Source organism: Equus przewalskii, chromosome 19 (assembly GCF_037783145.1).
Source record: "Equus przewalskii isolate Varuska chromosome 19, EquPr2, whole genome shotgun sequence".
Classification (NCBI taxonomy): Eukaryota; Metazoa; Chordata; class Mammalia; order Perissodactyla; family Equidae; genus Equus; species Equus przewalskii.
Genome location: NC_091849.1, coordinates 33,092,977 through 33,117,579, shown reverse-complemented (window position 1 = coordinate 33,117,579; position 24,603 = coordinate 33,092,977). Strand labels below are relative to the sequence as shown.

General features: G+C 37.5%; 1 protein-coding gene across 1 annotated transcript in view; it reads left to right on the top strand.

The window, feature by feature from the left end:
* Positions 1-24,603, top strand: part of LOC103543209 (DLA class II histocompatibility antigen, DR-1 beta chain-like) — a 75,176-nt gene that overhangs the window by 29,488 nt on the left and 21,085 nt on the right. The gene's annotated exons all lie outside the window — the stretch shown is intronic.

Genomic DNA, 24,603 nt, shown 5'->3' with positions numbered 1-24,603 from the left:
TCGTTCTTCCTCTTCAACCTCAACCCTGGTCTAATAACCACTTCCTATGCCCAGATACCTCCTCCCTTCCTATAAGCATCAAATGTGTTATTAGTTTCTCTGAGGTTTTCAGCGTAAATCTTAGATAGCAATATAGCTTTTGGTCAATCCTCCACCAATCATCACACAAGATGTGAAGAACATAAAATCAAATTATTTATGAGGATATCAAGAGTGTAGGTTAACACTCCCAACTGTGAAGGAAATTTTCAATAAGAGTTATATTTCACAGAACACTTCCTTGGCATATGAGTCCAACATATTAGTAACTACATTGCAGAAGATTCCAAAAAATAAAAAAGGCATTTTGGAAACCAGTGGCAGTAAGAAGGATCTGAAATTATTTGGTATGATAGTGAGTGTTGTGTCCAGCTCTGGGCCAGTCAGACAGAGTTGGAGCCACTGTCTCCATATCCGAAAGAGTCTGGGCTTGAACCATGAGGACTGCATTAACCAGGGGGCTGGATCTGTAGCGCTCACACTTGAGCAGAGAGTGGAACCATGCTGACCACCAGCTCAGTGTCCAGGCAACAAAAGAGCCCCCTACTGGAGGCCAGGCCTTGAGTCCTGTGCATATGCTGGGTCATCAATAAGGGCACAAGTCTGTTTTCTGGAACAGTGAAACTTTCAGGGCCTAGGCTAAATTAGCCAGCACCCTCCTTTCCCTTCACCCCACCCAATGGCATATCTGATAAATCAGACCAAATTTGCTTTGTATTACGGAATTTCCTAAATGTGATGGCTGATAATCTGAGTGCAGTTGATTTATACTGCTACTAACTCAAGAGCAATGTGTATTGGTAACTTACGTATAAGAATAAGATTATGCATTGCTATGCACATTTACCAGTGACAGATAACGTGTTTCACTACCCATGCACATACTTGTTCTTTTCTACTGCTGAATGAAGATATACACAATATTAAGGCATTTATAACAAGACTGGTGCCATGAAGTGCTCATTTTTAGCTTTCTTGGATTTTCTCTCTTGTTACTTCTTATATTTTTCTCACTCTTGATAAGGCATCATCAAGTAAGCTTATAAATGCCATAATCTCTTTCTTCCAGTAGACTTCTTATATCTAAATTTTAATTTAACACTAGAAATTCAATCTGACACTTGGACACTGAAAGAACACATCTCTCTCTTCCCGTCTTTATTCACTGATCTTTCTATCAACTGGAGAGTCTGGATGTCACAAGACCACCTACAATGATAGATTTCTATGCTAGTTTTCTCAGTTATTGAGGGCTCCTTAATATGGGAGTCTTTACTATGTCACTTGGAGAAAATGAAGGACGTGACTGGCTTTGTGGGGTTGATCTTGGGGCGATCAGCTGCACTGCATCAAGCAAGTTAGTGAAAGGCACTGATGTCTTTCCCTGCTTGGAGCATTTTGACCTGAATGTTCACATCAAGGTTCTGTGCATCCCTGGCGAATGGTAAAGAGAGTCTGAGGATGTTTCCGAAACCTCTTCCATGATAGAATTCTGGTTATTTCATATTGCTACTTCTTCTGGACTCAGCTTTGGTAGCTTGTGTCTTTCTGGGAATTTGTCCATTTCATCTAAGTTATCTAATTTATTTATGTACAGTTGTTCATGGTATTTCTTTGCAATCCTTTTTATTTCTGTGAGATCAGTATTAATGTCTCACCTTTCATTTCTGATTTTTCTCTTTTTTTCTTGGTGAAACTTGTTAAAAGTGTGTCAGTTCTGTTGAAGTTTTCAAAGAACCAGCTTTTGGTTTTCTTGATTTTCTCTATTGTTTTTCTCTTTTCTATTTCATTAATTTCACTGAATATTTTTTGTTTCCTTCCTTCTGCTTTCTTTAGGTTTAGTTTGCTCTTCTTTTCAGTGTATATTTTAAAAGTTCATTAAGAAATAATTGACAAATATAATTGTGTACATTTAGAGTATACCACGTGATGATTTGCTATACATATACATTATATCATGGTTACCAAGGTCAAGATAATTAACACAGCCATCGCCTCACATAGTTAGCATAGTTAACTCCCTTTGTGTGTGTGTGCAGTAAGAATATTTAAGATCTACTCTCAGCAACTTTCAAGGGCACAATACAATGTAATTAACCATAGTCAATGTACTATACATTAGTTCTTCAGAACTTATTCTTCTTATAACTGAAAGTTTGACCTATACAACCTCATTTCCCCCTCCCACAGCCCCTGGCAACCACCATTCTATTCTCTGTTTATGAAATCAGTGTATTTTTTTAAGATTCCACATATAAGTGATACCACACAGTATTTTTCTTTCTCTGTCTGCCTTATTTAACTTAGCTTAATGCCTACTAGTTCCATCCATGTTGTCGCAAATAGCAGAATTTCTTCCTTTTTATGACTGAATAATATTCCATTGTGAGTATGTATTTGTGTGCCACATTTTCTTTATCCATTCATCTGTTGAAAGACATTTAGGTTGTTTCCACATCTTGGCTACTGTGAATAATGCTGCAATGGACATGAGTGTGTAGATATCTCTTTGAGATAGTGATTTCAATTACTTCAGATATACACTCAGGAGTGGGATTGCTGGATCAAACGGTAGTTCAATTTTTAACTTTTTTGAGGAACCACCATACCAGTTTCCATGATGGCTGTATTGTTTTGCATTCCCACAGTGTTATAAGGGTTCTCTTTTCATCACTTCCTTATCAGCATTTATCTCTTGTCTTTTTGATAATAGCCATCCTAACAGGTGTGAAGTGATAATCTCATTGTGGTTTTGATTTACATTTCCCTGATTATTAGTGATACTGAGCACCTTTTCATATATCTATTGATCATTTGTATGTCTTTGGAAAAACATCTGTTTAGGTCCTTTGCCCATTTTTTAACTGGATTATTTGCTTTTTGCTATTGAGTTGTATAAGTTCTTTATACATTTTGGATGTTAACTCCTTATCAGATATATGGTTTTTGAATATTATCTCTCATTCTTCAAGATGCATTTTCAATGTATTTACTGTTTCCCCTGCTGTGAAGAAGCTCTTTAGTTTATTGTAGTCTCATTTTTTGCTGCCTGTGCTTTTAATATCTTATTCAAGAAATCATTGATGAGGCCAATATCAAGATCTTTTTACCTAAGTTTTCTTCTAGGAGTTTTATGGTTCCAGGTCTTACATTTAAGTCTTTGATCCATTTCAAGTTAATTTTTGTGAATGGTGTAAGATAGGGGACCAATTTTTTTCTTTTGCATGTGGATATCTAGTTTTCCCAACACTGTTTATTGAGGAGACTGTCCTTTCCCCCTTGTGTGTTCTTGGCACCCTTGTCAAAAGTTAATTGACCATATATGCATGGGTTTGTATCTGGGCTCTCTATTCTGTTCCAGGTCTATGTGCCTGGTTTTATACTAGTACCATGTTATTTTGATTACGATAGCTTAGTAGTATAACTTGAAATCAGGAAATGTGATCCCTCCAACTTTTTGTTCTTTCTCAAGATTCCTTTGGCTATTTGGGATATTTTGTGGTTCCACATAAATTTTAGGATTGTCTGTTTTATTTCTGTGAAAAATGCCACTAGAATTTTGTTTGGGATTGTACTGAATCTGTAGATTGCTTTGAGTAATATGGTCATTTTCACAATATTAATTCATCTAATCCAAGAACATGGAATATCTTTCCATTTATTTATGTCTTCTTTGATTGCATCAATGTCTTATAGTTTTCAGTGTACAGGTCTTTCAACTCTTTGGTTAAATTTATTCCCAAGTATCTTACTGTTTTTGATGCTATTGTAAATGGGATTGTCTTAATTTCTCTTTGGGATGGTTCCTTGTTAGTGTACAGAAATGCCACTGATTTTTGTACGTTGATTTTGTATCCTGCAACTTTCCTGAATTCATTTATTAGTTGTAACAGGTCTTTTTGGTAGAATCTTTAGGATTTTCTCTATATAAGATCATGTCATCTGCAAATAGTGGCAGCTTTACTTCTTGCTTTCTGATTTGTACACCTTTTATTGCTTATTCTTACCTAAATGCTATGGTTAGGACTTTCACTACTTATGTCAAATAGGAAGGGCAAGAGGGGATATTCCTTTTTTTGGTTTGTTTTTGGGTTTTTTTTTTTTTTTTTTGAGGAAGATTAGCCCTGAGCTAACATCTGCTGCCAATCCTCTTCTTTTTGCTGAGGAAGACTGACCCTGAGCTAACATCTGTGCCCGTCTCTCTCTACTTTATATGTGGGATGCCTACCACAGCATGGCTTGCCAAGCAGTGCCATGCTCTCACCCAGGATCCGAACCAGTGAACCCCAGGCTTCTGAAGTGGAACATGTGCACTTAACTGCTGCACCATCAGGCAGGCCCCAAGAGTGGACATTCTTGTCTTGATCTCAATATTAGAGGAAAGGTTTTTAATTTTTCACCATTAAGTATAATGTTAGCTGTGGGCTTGTCATATATGGCCTTTTTATGCTGAGGAACATTCTTTCTATACTTAATTTGTTGAGAGTTGTTCCCCTGAAAGGATGTTGAATTTTGTCAAATGCTTTTTCTGCATCTATTGAGATGATCATATGGTTTTTAGCATTCATTCTGTAAGTATGCTGTATTACATTTATTGATTCCCATATGTTGAACCAGGCTTGCATCCCAGGGATGAATCCCACTTGATCATGGTGTATGATTCTTTTAATGTGTTCTTCAATTTGGTCTGCTAGTATTTGTTGAGGATTTTTGCATCTGTGTTCATCAGGGATATTGCCCCGTAATTTTCTTTTCTCATAGCATCCTTCTCTGGCTTTGGTATTGAGGTAATGCTAGCTTCATAAAATGAGTTTAGAAATGTTCCTTCCTACTCAATTTTTGGAAGATTTTGAGAAGGATTCATATTACTTCTTCTTTAAATGTTTGGTAGAACTCACCTGTGAAAGCATCTGGTCCTGGACTTTTCTTTGTTGGGAGTTTTTTTTTTATTGAGATGATAGTAGCTTTTAACATTGTGATATTTCAGTTGTACGTTATTATTTGTCAGTCATCATATAAATGTGCCCCTTCACCCTTTGTGCCCACCCCCTAAACCCTTTCCCCCTGGTAACTACTAAACTGTTCTCTTTGTCCGTGTGTCTATTTTCCACATATGAGTGAAATCACACAGTGTTTGTCTTTCTCTGTCTGGCTTATTTTGCTTAACATAATACCCTCAAGGTCCATCCATGTTGTTGCAAATGGGATGATTTTGTATTTTTTATGGCTGAGTAGTATTCCACTGTATATACATCCCATATCTTCTTTATCCATTCATCAGTCAGTGGGCACTTGGGTTGCTTCCACATCTTCACTACGGTGAATAATGTTGCAATGAACATAGCGGTGCATAAGGCTCTTTGAATTGTCAATTTCAAGTTCTTTGGATAAATCCCCAGTAGTGGGATAGCTGGGTCATATGGTACTTCTATTTTTAATTTTTTGATAAATCTCAATAATATTTACCATAGTGGCTTCACCATTTTGCATTCCCACCAACAGTGCATGGGGGTTCCCTTTTCTCCACAACCTCTCCAACATTTGTTATTTTTTGTCGTGGTGATTATAGTCATTCTAATGGGTATAAGGTGATATCCAAGTGTAGTTTTGATTTGCATTTCCCTGATGATTAGTGATATTGAACATATTTTCATGTGCCTATTGGCCATCTGTATATCTTCTTTGGAAAAATGTCTGTTCATATCCTCTGCCCGCTTTTGGATTGGGTTGTTTGATTTTTTGTTGCTCAGTTGTATGAGTTCTTTATATGTTATGGAGATTAACCCTTTGTCAGATATATGATTTGCAAATATTTTTTCCCAGTTGGTGGGTTGTCTTTTTGTTTTGATCCTGGTTTCTTTTGCCTTGCAGAAGCTCTTTAGTCTGATGAAGTCCCTCTTGTTTATTTTATTTTTTATTTCCCTTGTCCAAGTAGACATGGTATTTGAAAAAATCCTTTTAAGACTGATGTCAGAGTGCAATGCCTATATTTTCTTTCAGAAGTTTTATGGTTTCTGGTCTCACCTCAAAGTCTTTGATCCATTTGAGATTATTTTTTTGTATGGTGAAAGATAATGGTCAACTTTCATTCTTTTGCATGTGACTGTCCAGTTTTCCCAACACCGTTTATTGAAGAGAATTTCCTTTCTCCATTGTATGTTCTTAGATCCTTTGTCAAAGATTAGCTGATGACAGATGTGTGGTTTTATTTCTGGGCTTTCCATTCTGTTCCTTTAATCTGTGTGCCTGTTTTTATACCAGTACCATGCTGTTTTGATTACTACAGCTTTGTAGTATATTTTGAAGTCAGGGATTGTGATGCCTCCAGCTTTGTTCTTTTTTCTCAGGATTGCTTTAGCTATTTAGGGTCTTTTGTTGACCCATATGAATTTTAGGATTCTTTGTTCTATTTCTGTGAAGAATGTCGTTGAGATTCTGACTGAGATTGCATTGAATCTGTAGATTGCTTTGGGAAGTATCGACATTTTAACTATGTTTATTCTTCCAATCCATGTGCATGGAATATCTTTCCATTTCTTTATGTCATCATTGATTTCTTTCAGTAATGTCTTATAGTTTTTATTGTATAGGTCTTTCACCTCCTTGGTTAAATTTATTCCTAGATATTTTATGTATTTTCTTCTTCTTTTTTTTTTTTTTTGGAGGAAGATTAGCCCTGAGCTAACATCTGCTGCCAATCCTCCTCTTTTTGTTGAGGAAGCCTGGCCCTGAGCTAACATCTGTGCCCATCTTCCTCTACTTTATATGTGGGATGCCTTACCACAGCATGGCTTGCCAAGTGGTGCCATGTCCGCACCCAGGATCCAAAGCAGTGAACCCCAGGCCACTGAAGTGGAACATGTGCATGTACTGCTGTGCCACTGGGCCAGCCCCTAGATATTTTATTCTTTTTGTTGCAATTGTAAATGGGATTGTATTCTTGAGTTCTCTTTCTGTTGGTTCATTGTTAGAGTATAGAAATGCAACAGATTTTTGTAAGTTGATTTTGTACCCTGCAACTTTAGTGTAGTTGTTGATTATTTCTAATAGTTTTCTGATGGATTCTTTAGTGTTTTCTATATATAAAATCATGTCATCTGCAAATAGCAAGAGTTTCACTTCTTCATTTCCTATTTGGATTCCATTTATTTCTTTCTCTTGCCTGATCTGGCACAAACCTTCAGTACTTTGTAGAACGAGTGGTAAGGGTGGGCACCCTTGTCTTGTTCCTGTTCTCAGAGGAATGGCTTTCTGTTTCTCCCCATTGAGTTTGATGTTGGCTGTGAGTTTGTCATATATGGCCTTTATTATGTTGAGGTACTTTCCTTCTATACCCATTTTACTGAGAGTTTTTATGATAAATGGATGTTGGATCTTATCAAATACTTTCTTGGTGTCTATTGAAATTATCATGTGGTTTTTATTCCTCATTTTATTAATGTTGTGTATCACATTGATTGATTCGTGGATGCTAAACCATCCCTGTGTCCCTGGTATAAATCCCACTTGATTATGGTGTGTGATCTTTTAATGTATTGCTGTATTCAGTTTGCCGATACTTTGTTGAGGATTTTTGCATCTTTGTTCATCAGCAATATTGGCCTGTAATTTTCCTTCTTTTTGCTGTCTTTGTTTGGCTTTGGCATCAGGGTAATGTTGGCCTTGTAGAATGTGTTAGGAAGTGTTCTATCTTCCTCAATTTTTTAGAATAGTTTGAGAAGGATAGTTAATAAATCTTCTTTGAATGTTTGGTAGAATTCTCCAGAGAGGCCATCTGGTCCTGGACTTTTGTTTTTTGGGAGGTTTTTGATTGCTGTCTCAATCTCTTTACTTGTGATTGGTCTATTCAGATTCTCTATTTCTTCTTGATTCAATTTTAGGAGGTTGTATGAGTCTAAGTATTTATCCATTTTATTCATTGCATTCTTCGGCTCCAGCATTTGCTTGATTCATTTTTATCATTTCTATTTCTTTGTTGAACTTCTTATTTTTTCATGTATTGTTTACTTGATTTCATTGAATTGCATATCTGTGTTATCTTGAGTCTCACTGAGCTTCCTTAAAATAATTATTTTGAAATCTTTTTCAGATAACTTGAAGATCTCCATTTCTTTGGGGTCAGTTACTGGAAAATTATTGTGTTCCTTTGGTGGTGTCATGTTTTCTTGCATTTTCATGTTTATGATGGCTTTGTACTGATACTCACACATTTGAGGGTGCAATAATCTCTTCCAGCCTTTTTGCACTGACTTCAGTGGGGAAAGGCTTTCACCTGAAGGTGCTGTGATGGTGCCAGCTGAGTGGGATGCAGCATCTTGGCTCCTTGGAAAGCACAGTGGCACAGTCTCTGTGTAGCTCTATCAGCTGAGTTTGACATCAGCCAGACTGCAGTGGTCTTCTGTGGTCTAGACTGCTGAGCTTCTGTGGGTGGCAGCTGTGTGTAGGACCACTGGGATCGTTGGGGGCAAAGGCTGCTAGGGTCTTCCTTGATTTTTTGCCCATGGGTGGAAGTTATAACCCGGAGGATCCCTCTTGGCATCTGCTCTGGCATGCTGGCAGGGTCCTGAGATCAGATGTAAAGAGAACTACCACATTGCCTGAGTCCAGGTGCATAAGCGTGCTGTCTGAGGCAGTGGCACTGGTGTCTAAGATGTGGATGTGTGCAGATCTCCCATGGAACTGGGATCTGGGTCTCAGGGCCTCCCTGCAGTGACTCTGGCGAGGGGAATGTAGCACCAGCACAGGTCCTAGAATGACAAAGTGCAGCAGTGGCTTGCACCCAGTAAACAGTGTGCAGTAGCAGTGCAGACTGGGGATAATGGGCCAAAGTCCCAATGCAGGCCCCAGGGACAAAAGAAGTCACAGGACAGAAGAAAGATGTCCTCAGTGGTGCTCCATTAAAGCCATGTGTCAGGACCCAGGGGGAATGAGGGCTTAGGGCAGCAGCAATGCTGCTGGAAATGATGGTTCAGAGCTGTGATCTAGGACAGGAGGTGGTGCTCAAGGCAATGGAAGCTGCCCCAGCTTCCATTAATAGTGGGACAAAGCTACAACCTGGGGCCTGGCGTAAGGTGCAGAGTAGTGGCAGTTCTGGTGCTATATATTGTGAGGCACTGTGGCATCCCAATCCTGGAGAGTGGGGCACAGCATTGACTGGGGCCCCTGAAGGCAGGGCTCATTGCAGTGACAGCTCCAGCCCTGGGGAGTAGATGCGGGGTATGGGAGACCTCCAGGTAGCTCCATCAGCTTGGATCAGCATTGGTGAAGACTGTGGGAGACCTCTGTAACAGAGGATGCAGAGGTCCACAGTGATGAGACTTGCTGAAGTTCTCCAGCTCTTCTTTTCCTTGTGGGGTATAATTCCTCTGAGGAATCCTCATGGCACCAAGCTGTTCTGGCCTGGTGGATGGGATGATATGGGTAAAATGCTTCCTGTATCTTTCTATGTGGCCATCCTCAGTTTTTGAGCTCCATAGGGTTTTTGCTGCTACTTTGTTGTAGTCCAGAGCATACCCTGAGCTATTTTGTTTGGTTTTTGGTTATATATTTATTGCTTTTGGAGGGAGACAGGTGTTATGACTTCCTAGCCCTTCATTGTGCTGATGTCACCCGTCTCTTTTTCAGTGTCTTAAGATGCAGGGTTAAATTAAGGATTTTTTAAAATCTTACTTCTTCCTTAATATAGGTATTTAGAACTATAAATTTCCCTCTAAGCACTGTTTTAGCTGCATTCCATAAGTTTTGGTATATTTTGTCTCTATTTGCATTCATCTCAAGGAATTTTCTGATTTCCCTTTTGATTTATTCTTTGACTATTGGTTATTTATGAATGTATTGTTTAATTTCTACATATTTGTTTCCTATTTTTTGCTGTTTGATTTCTAACTTCATCATAGTGAAGTCAAAGAACATAGTTTGTAATATTTCTATCCTTTTAAATGTACTGAAGTTTGTCTTATAGCCTACCACGTAGTCTATCCTGGAGAATGTTCTATGTGCACTTGAGAAGAATGTACATTTTGTTGTTGGGTGGAGTGTTCTATAGATGTTGGTTAGCTCTGGTTGCTTTATAGTGTTAGCCAAGTCTTCTATTCCTTTGTTGATCTTTTGTCTAGTTCCATCCACTATTAAAAGTGGAGTATTAAAGTCTCCAACTATTATTTTTGAATTGTCTATTTCTCCCTTCATTTCTGTCAAATTTTACTTTATGTATTTCGACATTCTGTTATTAGGTGTAAATATGTTTATAATTATTACATAATTCTGATAGAGTGATGCTTTCATCATTATAAAACGTTCCTCTTTGTCTCTAGTAAGATTTTTTGTTTTAAAGTCTATTTGGTCTGTTAGTATAGCCATTTCAGCTTTTCTGTTGTTGTGGCTTGCATGATATACCTTTTTTCATCTTTTTATTTTAAATCTATTTGCATCTTTGAGTATAAAGTATGTCTTCAATAGACAACATACAATTGGATCTTTTTTTGTCCAATCTGATAATCATCTTGGCCTTTTTTTTTTTCTTTCTTTCTTTTTTTTTGGTGAGGAAGATTGGCTCTGAGCTAACATCTGTTGCCAATGTTCCTCTTTTTGCTTGAGGAAGATTGACCCTGATCTAACATCTATGCCAATCTTCCTCTATTTTGTATGTGGGACACTGCCACAGCATGACTGGATGAGCAGTGTATAGGTCCGCACTCAGGATCTGAACCTGCAAACCCCAGGCTGCCAAAGCAGTGCACCCCTCATCTCTGCTTTTTGATTTCTTGTTTAATCCATTCACATTTAATGTTATTTTTTATATAGTTGGATTTATATCTGCCATTTTACTTTTTGTTTTCTAAGTCTCATATGTTGTTCCTCTATTGCACCTTTACTACACTTTTACATTGACTGAATATTTTCTAATGTAGCATTTTAATCTTTGGTTTACTATATACATGTTGACTTAAAAGAATCAGTTTTAGTGTTATACTAGCTTAATTTTAGTAATATATATAAATGTTCCTCCTACAAAACTCTATTCCTTTTTCCTTCGTTTTGTGTTATTATTGTTATATGTATTACATCTATTAATGTTGCAAACCAAACAACACATTGTTATAATTATTACTTTATCATCTGTCATTTCCTTAGCCCATTACAGGTTTGCTCCCACCCATCTCCTTTATGCTGTTATTGGCAAATATATTGCACATATATTTCTACACATTATAGACCTCATAGTACATCATATGCATATTATTTTATACAATTGTGTTTTTTTTAATTTAACCCTGCCTATGGTTTAATCTATTTGGTCTGCCAGTTTTGCCTCAAAAAAGAAGATTAAGTCATACCATGAAAAGAAAGAAGTTGTAAAGGATCCACACAATTTAATCCAACAAATATTTGTTGTGTGCTTAAGTGCACAAGGCATTCTCCTTGGGAATTCTGTCCAACATGCTGGAAATGGGTAGAGTTGGACCAGAAGGCACCCTTGATATTAGTGATGGTATTGAACTATACGGATTTTTTTCCTCTCTCAATGTTTTATGGAATTTCTAAAAGAGCTCTTTGTCAACAGACGGTATACAAAGACCAAGCTTAGAGTGAGCTCTACCCTTCCACTTGGAGATTTGGCTGAAATCATCAATATTAGGACATCTGTAGGAGGCTGGGACTGGATGCATCCAAAAAGGCTTTGCAGCATGATTTTGATCTAGTTATTGAATATGTTGATTATATTTTTGTGGTAAGTTTTACATTTTAAAAGTAAAACGTTAGAAGAAGTAGATAAATCAGATAATATCTGATGTTGAAGTTAAGGATTTTAAGACCAAATTAACTGGAAGAACTACTTAGTCAATATTTTCTTTTTTTTTTTCCTGAGGAAGATTTGCTCTGAGCTAACATCCATACCAACCTTCCTCTATTTTTTAGTATGTGGGCCACTAGCACAGCAGGACCTCTAAGAGAGCAGTGTAGGCCTGTGCCCAGGAACTGAACCCCGGCTGCCAAAGCAGAGTGTGCTGAACTTAACCACTAGGCCACTGGGGCTGGCCCAATATTTTCTAGCTAAATAAAATTTGCAGATTTAAATAAGATTACAGCAATTAAATCATCGCTTGGCCTTAATTTATACTTGTCTTCATAAAGAATTATCTGTTTGCAGCAGAGTTACCTTCTCAATACTGGTTTGCTTAGCTTATTATTAAAATTAAACCCATGTTCCCTGAACACAGTGAGCTGAAGAAGGTGGCCCCAAAGCATGGTGAGTGGCAGGGCCAAGATATCTGGGGACTGAAAAATGCCTCAGATGGTGAGTGTTGACTTTCTACAATAGGAAATGGCACACCTTTTTATTCCTCCATGCAAAACAGTGTAGTAGAGAAAACAAGATTCAGCTACACGTTGAGTTTGCTGTGTACATTGCTAAGGGCAAAGGTAAACACATTTGTGAATACTACTCTGTTTCTCTCTCTGTTACCAGGGTAAGTTTTCCAGCTACCTCATGGAGGTAAAAGAGACAAAGACGCCATGTCATGTTGATGAAGTGAAAGAAATAACTGGTCCAGCATATGAGGAGAATGCTTTGAGAGTCCAGCACTGTACTGTCTAGTAGTGTAGCCACCAACCACATGTGGCTACAGAAACCTTGAAACACATGACTAGTGCGACTACACAATTGAGTTTTAAATTTTATTTAATTTTAAAAATTGATATTCACTTCAGTTGTTGAAAAACTTAAGTATGTTTTGAACAACTTGAAAACATGAATCCACTTTCTTAACTATAAATTTTATGAAATCTAAATATAGATTTCCTATGAAAATTCAGTATCCAAATTGAGTTGTCCTATAAGTGCAAAATACATGTCAAATTTTAAAGACAAAATAAAAAATTGAATATAAATATTTTGTCAATGATTTTGTAGTTTCATGTTGAAATCATAATATTTTAGACAGATTGAGTTAAATAATATACATTATTAAAATTAACACATTTTTCTTTAGCTTTTAAATGTGACTACTAAAAAAATTAAAATTACACGCATAGCTTGTATTATATTTCCACTATACAGTGCTGGTCTAGAAGAGAGTTGCCATATTGTCCCTGTAGGACATTGTTTTTTGAATAGTTATTAAGATTGTCTTCTACACATATACCTAGCTACTGTAATAGTAGAAAGTGCATAATACTAGACATGTGTAGCAAAAAATCCATGTTTTTATTTTTTAAATTTTTTTTAAGAAGATTAGCCCTGAGCTAACTACTGCCAATCCTCCTCTTTTTGCTGAGGAAGACTGGCCCTGAGCTAACATCCGTGCCCATCTTCCTCTACTTTATATGTGGGACGCCTACCACAGCATGGCGTGCCAAGCAGTGCCATGTCCGCACCCAGGATCCGAACCAGGGAACCCTGGGCTGCCAAAGTGGAATGTGCACACTTAACTGCTGCGCCACTGGGCTGGCTCCAAAATCCATGTTTTTAAAACAATTGTTTTTTAAATCAATCGAGGGAAGAATTGAGAAAACATATGCTTTTATAGTGTCATTTATAATTACTTAGTCACCTTTAGCAGTCCTCTTTGTTTGTGTGGATTCAAATTACCGTCTCTTTTCCTTGCTTTCACCACAAGAACTTTCTTTAGTATCTCTTGCAAAGCAGGTCTTCTATCAACAAATTATCTGAGTTCTTGTTTATCTGGGAAAGTCTTTATTTTTCCTTCTTGTTTGAATGATAGCTTTCCTGGACATAGGATTCTTTGTTGACGGGTTTTTTTCTTTGAGCACTTTGAGGAATCTGTTTAAAGCTTGTTTCTCCCCACAGGCAAAATATCTCAGCCAGGGCCCAGAAACTGGGTATGAGGACAATGGCAAGTTTCTCTTTGAGTGACACCCGCACTCAAAGGAGGGGGCTGAGCACTTGGTGGAGGGAGTGGTCAACAGCTTGAAGTTTTCTCAGCTTGCCCCTCCTGGCATGGAATCACCACCTCATTAGCTGAGGAAAGGGCTATTGGGACTTGGTATTCCCAGCATTTCACACTCAAAGTAGATCCTCCACTCCACAAGTGGGGCTTGGGAAGAAGATGGGACCTCCACCTCTAGACTCTACTCATTTGGGACCTAGCCTCAGCGACAGATAGCTGGAGACGTGGTGAGCAATGCTAAAGTCCTGGTTCACCCAGGAAAAAAAGCCCTCTGGCTTGAATCTGGGGAGAGACAGCCCTGTGTTCTTGGCTGCAGCAGTCTCGAGTGGAGAGTCTCTGCCTTGCTGAACTGGAAGTGGGGAGGGATAGAATCTTTCTCAAACCACAGATTCTCACCTTTCTCACTAAATTTTTATAGATTTTCTTGAATAGATGTTTCATCATTTGCTGTATGCTTGTAGCCTCTGACCCACAGGCTTTAAATGATTCTTTATATACATATGTATAATATATATAGAGATATATATTTTATCACATATTTTCAATTTTCATCAGTTTCTCTGGAGGGTAGGTCAGCAGAGTTCCTCACACTGTCATGCTAGAAGTCAATCTCCTTATATAACATATTTGAAATGAAAAAATCATAGAAATGAAGAACAGGTTAGTGGTTGCCAGGGGTAAAGGTGAGGGTTGGGGGTGGGTGTGGGAGGTGGGAGGGAAGTAGATGTGTCGAGAACAGGGCAACATGAGGGATCTTTGTGGCGACATTCTTTATCTTGACTGCATTGATGGGCCAACTGTGTAAAGGGCACATGAGATCTCTCTGTATTATTTGTTACAACTTCAGGTGGATCTACAATTATTCAAAACAACAAGCTTAAGTAATAGAACATATTCCCCACTATAGCAATAAACAATGGCAGATAAAATCATGGAGCATGTTTTCATGAATAATTATTTCAGCCTTAAAGTGAATATTTATAGAAATATAATAAAGAATAGGAATTATTTAAAATTCAATGTTACACAAACATGCAAAATAAAAAATTCTACATCATAAACTCACTTTTATAAAAATTAGAGATGTATATATTTTGGAAAAAAGACTGAAATATACATTAAAATGATTACAATGATTATCTAATGATAGAACAGAAACAGATTAATTTGTCTTAATTATATAGACTTTCAATCTTCATTGAACAAGTGTTATTTTATAAATAGGAAAAGTAATGTGTTAATATTTAATTTTTTTAAACAAAGAAAAAATGACATACTATAGTTTGTATAGACTTGGGTTTTGGAAGTCCTGGAACTCTTCTAGCATCCAGTAACCTCACTGAGAGGCAGCTAAGAATCAGCAACAGTGAGTCAGTGTTGCAGTCAAAATACTCTGTTGTACATGGTAGATCATTAATGAAAGCATTGACCAGTTCCTACATTCTTTGCATGTATGTGGAGCTGTCATTCTGAGCCAACTTTTAGCCCAAAAGTAGAACTCTATTATGACTATTGATGTTTTCTTTCCAATGCTAAAGATGGCAGATCACTTGGTTATTTCTCTCCTTCCTTGACAGGTATTTCTATATGCTAGGGATGTCTATAGGAAACCTTGCTAAGTCCTACTTAAGGATATTCCTGTCTGCATGACATACAATCTGCTGGCTCATATATAACCCAAGGATTTACACTTTTTCATCATTGTCTAGAAATTGGAGTGCCTAGAATAGTATGAGGTTGTCCGTTTGTCTCAGAAACACAACTTTTGCCAGGTTTTCAGAGAAGTATTGACATGATGTTGCCAAGGGGATAACTAATATTGCTACCTCCATAGTCAATCATGGAATGGACTGAAAAGTTAGTGAATACATAATGACAAAAATTAAGCTACAATGATTTTTGTTTAATTCGGGAGACATATTATTCCCCCCAAGAGTGAAGATCCCATTCCATAATTCTACGTCAGGTGGCAAGGAGCACAGCAGTGTACTGGCTAACCCCCGAATTATAGTGAGCACAGTTCTCCTCAGAACAGTTTCAACAAATAGTGTGCTTCTCTTACCTCTAAAGAATGCTTGAAAAACAACCCAAAAACAGCAAATATTTTTATTAGTTAATATTGTTTGGCCATATTGAGGAATTATTTTCCCCTGGATTAATCAAAAAGTTTATCTTTATTTTTTGTGGAAGTCAGGTTTTGGGCCATTCGCTTTCTCCTTTCTGTAATTATTTTCAGTTACTGAAATGATCAATGACAGTGGGATAAAAAATTAAATTTTATTAATATTTATCATGTTCCAGGAACCGGTTAGATGTTTACAAGGGAAATAATATAATTCACCCCTTTAATTTTAGTGATGAAGAAATAGAAGCTCAATAGAGTAAATCATTGGACCAAGGTATAGATCAGGTGCCAGAATTCTGATCTCGTGACAATGAATACAGTGCTTTTTCCACCCTACAGTGTATGTTCTAACTGAGCTCCGGAGTAACTCTAAGTGAGATATTCTTTATATTAGAAGGATATTGGAAAAGGAAATATTAAGTTGAGGTGTGTGAAATTCATAGAATGAAGGTTCACTCAACTTTTATTCCAGATCCTCTTGGTATCCTACTCATTAATTCATTATTAACCAGATGTTATTGAGTACTAAGAATTATTCTAGGTGCTGAAGATTCAGCAGTTAACAAAAATGCAAGTCTGTTGTGATGGTTAATTGAGAGATACATACGGAAGTGCTGTTTCACTAGGGCAAAATAATCAGTAACGGGATATTATGACTTTCCCTCAAACTGTCCTATGACAATCAGCAGGTGGGATTATGGATTTTTTCATGATTTCCATTTCGTCCACCACAGGTACTCATTCATCACCAGCAGAGAGAGTTCAGCGTCATAGCCATTTCCTTCTCTTTTTCAAGCTGAGCAGGGACTTCCCACTGATGCATGGAAAATATCAGGTACCCTTCCCTCTACCAGCCAACACAAAATGCTTAGATCCTCAATCTCCACTCTGTTTCACAACTAGAAAATGCAGTTTCTTGGGTCTCCATGTGGTATATTATTTCCTTCCAAGAAACTAGGCCATCAGCTGTTCCTCTCACCACATTATCTGTCACCCTGCTGCTTCTCCACCTTCTCCCCAAGGCTTGGGATCAGATCAGACCTTCTTAGCAGATACATCTGCTGGAGACAAGTGATGCTGCTTCACTTTCCATCCCTATTGGTTGAAGAGAAAGGTGGAGGAAGGGATGGGGGTTTCCAGGAATGCTTTTCTTTCTTAAATGCTTCAGTGCAAAAAGCTGAAATGCCTTCCCAAAAAAGGAAGTAACCCGAACCTGAATTAACTGATGAGGCAGATTTTGGGTTTGAGGGCTGAGCCTGTAGATCTTGCCTCTGAAAAGAGAAAAGATGTGTTCTTTCTAAAAGGACTCATCTTTCCCTGTTCAATAAAAGATATTTCCTAACACCATTGCAAGAATATGAGTGCTCAGTAAATCCAAACCCTCCATTCCGTCGCTTACTAGTTTTCTAACTACACTGGGATTACTAAAGTGACGTCTTGGTTCATTTCCCTTTATGTCTGCATCTGTACAATTCTATTGTTTTGTTGGGGTGGTTCCACTCTGTATATCCCCTCCTATTCCTTAAGGAAGACTTTCTCTCACATCAGCCGGCACTCTTCTCCCTGCTGCATCTTCCATCCTTTGTTGTCCCTGCATATAGATTCATTATATATTTTTTGCCCCTTCTGCTCCCTTAATCAATCTGACATACTCCTTTTCCCCTTTTTATGAGTCATACTATCTCACATACACAGGGAACTCCAATATTTATTTTTTTAAGATTCTTGTGGATTTGTAAAACATTTTCAACAATTTTGCCACTTCTGAAAACTCGTGGTTTGCTCCACCAATTTATGCTCTCACTGTGCATTATAAACAAATTTATTGCAACTCTTGTTGCCTTGTATTATAGCAAGATTATGCAGGCCCTGAACTGCTAGGGAACAAGATATACAGATCCCATTCATCTTTGTAATACCAGCACCTTGAAGAATGCTTTGCATAACTGCAGTACTAACACACTTTTACTAAATATATTCCCCAAAGAGAATATCTTTTTCTTTTTGAAGTCAGGATATAATTCCTATATTCTTGCTATCACTTCCAAAAATGGTATAAAATGTTATTTGCAAAGTTGTTATAAAGATTAAATGAGATAATTGAAAAATGCCTCATCAGAGCCTAGAACTCTTGATTTCATTTTCCATCATAGTCCCTGCACTTTCTTATGATAACCAGCAGGTGGAGAGAGAGTTCTTAATCTCTCTGGTCTCACCTCTCAATCTCTCCACCACAGAGATTGATTTTCTACCAGCAATAAGATACTAGCATCATAGCAATTTCCTTTCCATTTAATCCTGGCCAGGGGTTTTCTAATAATGCTTGAAAAGAAGCAAGTATCCTGATTATAGCACTCTACACTCATGTAAATCATTCTTGAAAATTCAAAGGAGAAATTTCTTGGCAATCCATGTAGCTGTATCCTGTTTCTTCCCATGAACTCTAGGTGTTAAACTTTCCTCTCACCATGAACTTATAACCTGCCCCATTCCACTTTCTCACACGATCTTGAAACCAGACTAATGCTAAGATCATTGCAGTAGCATTATTTGGTGGAGACAAGTGATGTTACTTCACCTATTGATTGGACAGGGAGGAAATTAATAAGTAATGAGAATTTTCATAAAGTGCCTTTGTCCAGCAAATTGGCCTGCTTTATCCTAAAAGAAAGAGTCTAAGACCCAGGATAGAAAAGTAGCCTTGGAGGTCGGAGCACTGACTCTGGATGCTGCACCTGAAAGAAGAAAAGAGACAGTTCCAAAAAGCTCTACATTTTCTTTCCCTACTTGTCCAGTAGTAGTACCTTATTCAAGTTTGTGATAACACAAAGTATTCCATAATATCAGCCCTCTAGTCTCACTGTCACCTCCCTCGTCTTGATCCTCTACCTATATGGCACCTGGGTTACCACAGTTCATTTTGCCACTCTGCACTTGTACATTTCAGTTCCTCACCTTCCTAAAGAAGTAACTGGTCTACCCAGCTTCCCAGGCCTTTCAAACAACAGGTCCTCTCTGCATACCTACTCTTATCCCATACTGTTCTTTAATCTGGATGTTCATTCCAGTCAATCAGGGCTTCTCAAACTAATTCGCTCCTGGCCCCTGGTATGTCCAACCCCTCCCCAGTACTGCTCCTGCTCATGTGGCTCATGATTGTTCCTTTTCCCCTGCTGTTCTTCTGAATCATAGCCTCTTCCTCCTCTGCTTCGTCTCGCTTCTGCAAAAGAACTACATTTTCACATTTCCTTTAAATATGCCAACCTATAGGAATATGCCCATTTTCTACTATTTTTAAATCTTGTTACTTTTAAATGATACCCATTTGTATTTTCATTGTAATTTATAATGCCTACATTTATCCTTAATATATTGTTTATCAGTTCAACAACTATTAATGATTACCTACTCTGAACCAGGTATTTCTCTAGGGACTGAGGAGAGAATGGTGCACAAAGAACATAAAGTCTCTTTACGTTATATGCTTTATGGATGTTTCTTTCCTGGTAGACATTGATCTCCCTGAGATCTTTGTCTTGGTATTCCTAACCCCTAGCACACCGTTTTCCACATAGGAAGTGCTCAATAAGTGTTTGCTCTTTGAATTTCACAGATATACGCCATGCTTCTATAGTCCACATACCACTTAGCATAATGCTTGACATTTTTAGGTGATCAGGTAAAATTTTCTGCTTAGTTGATATTATTTCATGAAGAGAAAATTAAGATGGACATTAGGGAAAAGTTTCCTTTTCTGCCTTTGGAAGTGATGATTAGGGAGGTAATCTCTGCCGTGCCACTCTCCCCTCCCCTCTGTGTCTGCACACTTCCGTTCATCACCTTCCTAAAGGTCACCTTGTTTCCCAGATTTAACTGCACCCTTTCCCTTCAGTGAATTCCAAAGGATCTGCTCAATTGAAAACAAGTAGTGCACAAAAGCAAGCATACAGTCTGATATGTCTCAATTTGTATAATGCTGCTACACATGTTTAGAAAGAAATATCAGGTTAGGAAAGTGCAGTGAACAGCAAGTCTGGATGGTGAGTTATCTTGGTGGGAAGCGAGACAAGTGTGGATAGGAAGAGGCACATTATGGGTTTACAGGGTATTGGCCAAATATTCTGTGTCTTGATCTCAGAGTTAGTTCTGTGGATGCTGGCATTAAAATAATCTAATAAGTTGTACAATTATGCTTTACGTGATTTTTATATGTGTATTCTATTTCACTATAAAATGTTAAAAGTGTAAAATATTTAATTTCCAGATCAGATCCTAGTAGTCAATATTTACTGAGTTCTACTAAGTGATCAGCATTTTTCAACCGGTTGGGGATGCAGCAGTTAACTGAAAATACAGTGTGATACAATTAAGCCGTTGCAAAGGTTATGATGAAAATTAAATGAAATAAAGTATCTGAAAGTACATAACTTATGCCTTGTAGAGAATAAATGATAATTTTTTGTTTGATTCCCTCTTCCTTTGTCTGTGCAATCAGAGTTGGGATAATAGATCTCTTTCACAGTCCCCATCTCTTCTATGACAGGAATAGCAGGGAGATACCAGCGTCATAGCTTTTTATTTGTACTTTTTAATCATGGCCTGGGAATTCCCACAAAGGCATGAAAAACTAGGCATCGTGTCTCTATCATTCTAAATGCCCAGCTCCTCCAATCCTCACTCCACGTTTTACTTTACTCTGCAAACGCTCTTTCCTGGCTAACCACCTAATCATGTCCTAATTCATTCCACTAAAGGAAATTTTCAGCCTTTCTTATCAACATCTAACTTTGTCATCCTGTCCTTCCCCGACTCCTACACAAGACCTTAAATAAGACTTCTTGTCAGATGTATCTGCTGGAGATAGGTGATGCTGCCTCACTCTGTATCCCCATTGGTTATCAAAAAAACAAAACAAAACAAAACCCAAAACCAATCATCTGCGGAAGCATGGGGATTTCCAGCAAATCTCTCTCTCTCTTCTCCAAAGTGTCTCATTCAGAGGCCAACACCTGTACCAATATGAGAACAGATCCTTTGGATGTTATCTCCAAAAGGAAAGGGGTCCCAGCCCGGCCGCGCAGCAGTTAAGTGCACACATTCCACTTCGGTGCTCCGGAGTTTGCTGGCTCGGATCCCGGGTGCGGACATGGCACCATGCTGTGGTAGGTGTCCCATACGTAAAATAGAAGAAGATGGGCACGGATGCTAGCTCAGGGCCAGCCTTCCTCAGCAAAAAGAGGAGGATTGGCAGCAGATGTTAGCTCAGGGCTAGTCTTCCTCAAAAAAAAAAAAAAAAAAAAAAGGAAAGAAAACATATTCCCTTTAAAAGACCTCATGTTCCTTCCTTAGTCAACAAATACCAGTTTTTAATACATGTCTGGACATCCAAAAAATGCATACTATTCTTATAGCCCATTTCTATAGTTCTATCCTGATTGTCATCACAGTAATCTCTATGCCCAATCTCTCATAATTAACCTTATATTGCTAAAGATCTTCCTAGTTAATATTTTTTTCTGCTCCAATTCCCATCTTTCTAAAAGATATAACTTCTTTGCCAATTTTTCAGTACCTTTCCTAGCATAGTTCGACTCTGCACATCTACTCTGATCTCCCAGCATGACTTAAGGAGGAATTTCAATTCCTGTAAAACAAAACTCCTCACTACCCACCACCCCCTCCCCTGCATGCATGTTTTTCACTATGGTTCCTGGTCCCCAGATAGTCTCTAACCAACCTGAAACATAACCCGTTCCTCTATGTTCTAAGTCTCACTTCCTCTAGAACTCACATTTATACAAATACTTCCTTTGTGCTGTAAATTACAAGATTTTACTTAATTTTAACCATTTCATTTCATCTTGAAAATTAATGTCACCAATTTGTTTTGATTGTTTTTTAGAGATGCGTTTATTGTAGATCTTGTCATGCTATTTTATATTAATTTTATTTGTCTATCTTTACCGAGGGTTCTAGTTTTCTTAAAAGTAGAGTCTAAATCATGTATATCTTTATATCTCCAGCATCAGAAGAATTCTGCACAGATAGGAAGCACTCAACAAACTTTTTGTGAATTCAGTATCCCCAGCCAGATTGTATATGTGTGTGCATATACATGAGATGGGTTCTCAGCTAAAATTTACAGAATGGTGAACGGTTAACATCATTGCCACAAAAAGATATGAAGGACAGATATCAAGAATATTTTTCTGACTGTGAGGATTAGATTTTGAAATATGTGAAAGAGGGATAATCTCTTCCACAAATTGTCTTTTCACCAAATTACTGCCTACTGCTGCCACCCTGTGTGGCTCCAGTGTGGCTCCAACAATTTCTTCTATGTAGAAATAGATAACTATTTCTTCTTAGAAAATGGGAGGATGAATTGACTAGTAACCAACGGTTAACTGTTCCCAGGATCATGTCCCAGATAGTACCCAATGCTCTTGATTTCACAGTTCAATTATCAATCACAAAAGATTTTCTGGATGCTGCCGTTTGGGTCTTCCCGATGTCCTTTATTTCTACTTTCCCCACTCCTCAACATATCCACAAAAAATCTTGTCAAAACTGGATCTTGATATTACATAGAATTATCTACCTCAGGCCCTGTTGAGATTCATCTCTCATTTCCTCATTCCTCCATACCAAATGCTGGAGTCCATGCAGTGAAAAGAGGCTAGCATTAGTCATGTGTTTATTTTGACGCCCTGCTCAAGAGTTTCCTAAAATATCCTATGAAAATCATTAACCTTGTTCCAATATTTTCTCATTATTCAGTATCCCTATTCAGTGTTGCTATTGAGATATTACTTCGTTTTTTTGACCAGACTTTGGCACCCCTGATCCAGAGCACATCTTGATTCATTTCCATATCTTATTGTCCTTTCATGATTCATGTGCTACTTCCCATGAACCATGCTTTTTGCCACAGAACACAATGCTCAGCTTTTTCCCCAGGTCCCACTCCTTCTCTACAATATTTGCACTCAAAGAAATGTTTCCCCTCCTTTTTCTGCACTTGCCTTCTTTATCTGCTCCAATATTCACAAAAGTATCTCCAGTTCTCTAGACCTTTCATTTAAAAAAAATGCTGTTTTCCTCTTTATGTATTTTTGTTGTTACGAATTTATGTATTTATGTATATTTATTTGTTTATACATACTTGGGAATAAAGGTCAGGTTGGTGCAGCTCTTCAACCCCCACATTTCTATTTGATGACAATCTGAATTTGGGTCGGGACGGTGGGAGAGTGATGATGGATACAGCTAGTGAAAAGATACATATCCAGCAAACACTTAATTTTGACACCCTAGCCTCCAATTCTGCTTTTGGCACACTTCTCACCTCGGCCATACCTCTAGAAGTTATTTGAGGGTTTATCTTCATCCTCTCATACACCTGAGAGTTACCTTCTACCCCTTGCTTTTTAATAGCCTGAAATTTTCATCAATGACTGACCCTACAGTCATCTTCTCCACAACCACACCACAGATAATAATGTTTCTTTATATGACTTAATTAAATTGCCTTTTAAATGGATGCTTGGTATTAAAATTAAATCTTAGGAGAAAAAAAAAGAGTCCAGTATGTGATCCCAGTGCAACATCTTGAACAAGAATATTTAAAAAATTTTTTAGACATTTATTGACCAAGTGACTCCCAGAAGGAATGCCTGAGAGTTCATGCTTTTATTTCCTTGTGTTTTTGCTCAATAAAGTAGTAGAATTTCTTCATATAATTTAGAATATTTCCTATTACAGTGTTACTTGGATATAGTTTATATTAAAATTATCGAATTTTTTTTCGTAGTTTCAGAATTTTTTTCTTGTGATGAGAACTTTTAAGATTTACTCTTTTAGCAACTTTCAAATATGCAAAATAGTATTATTAACTATATTCATCATGCTGTACATTGCATCCCCATGACTTATTTATTTTATAACTAGAAGTTTGTAACCTTTGACACTCTTCACCCATTTTGCCCACTGCCTTATGCCCTGCCTCTGGCAACCATTAATCTCTTCTCTGTATCTATGAACTGTTTATTTTTTTTTTAGATTCCACATATAAGTGAGATCATCCAGCACTTCTTTTTCTGTGTCTGATTTATTTCACTTAGCATAATGCCCTCAAGATCCATCCGTGTTGTTGCAAAAGGCAAGATTTCATTGTTTTTTGTGGCTGAATAGTATTCCATTATATTATATATATATATATACACCACACTTTATTTATTCAACTGTCAATGGATACTTAGGTTGTTTCTATATCTTGGCTATTGTAAATAATGTTGTAATGAACACAGGGTGCACATATATTTTTGAGTTAGTGTTTTCTTTTCCTTTGGATAAATACCCAGGAGTGGAATTGCTGGACCATATGGTAGTTCTATTTTTAACCTTTTGAGGAACCTCTGTTAAAATTATTGAATTTTTATTATTCTTCTGAAAAGGTTACTCTAGTATAAATTTTAATGAGTTTCTGGTATTTGCTTACTCTTTTCTTCCAAGTATCTCTCATCAGCT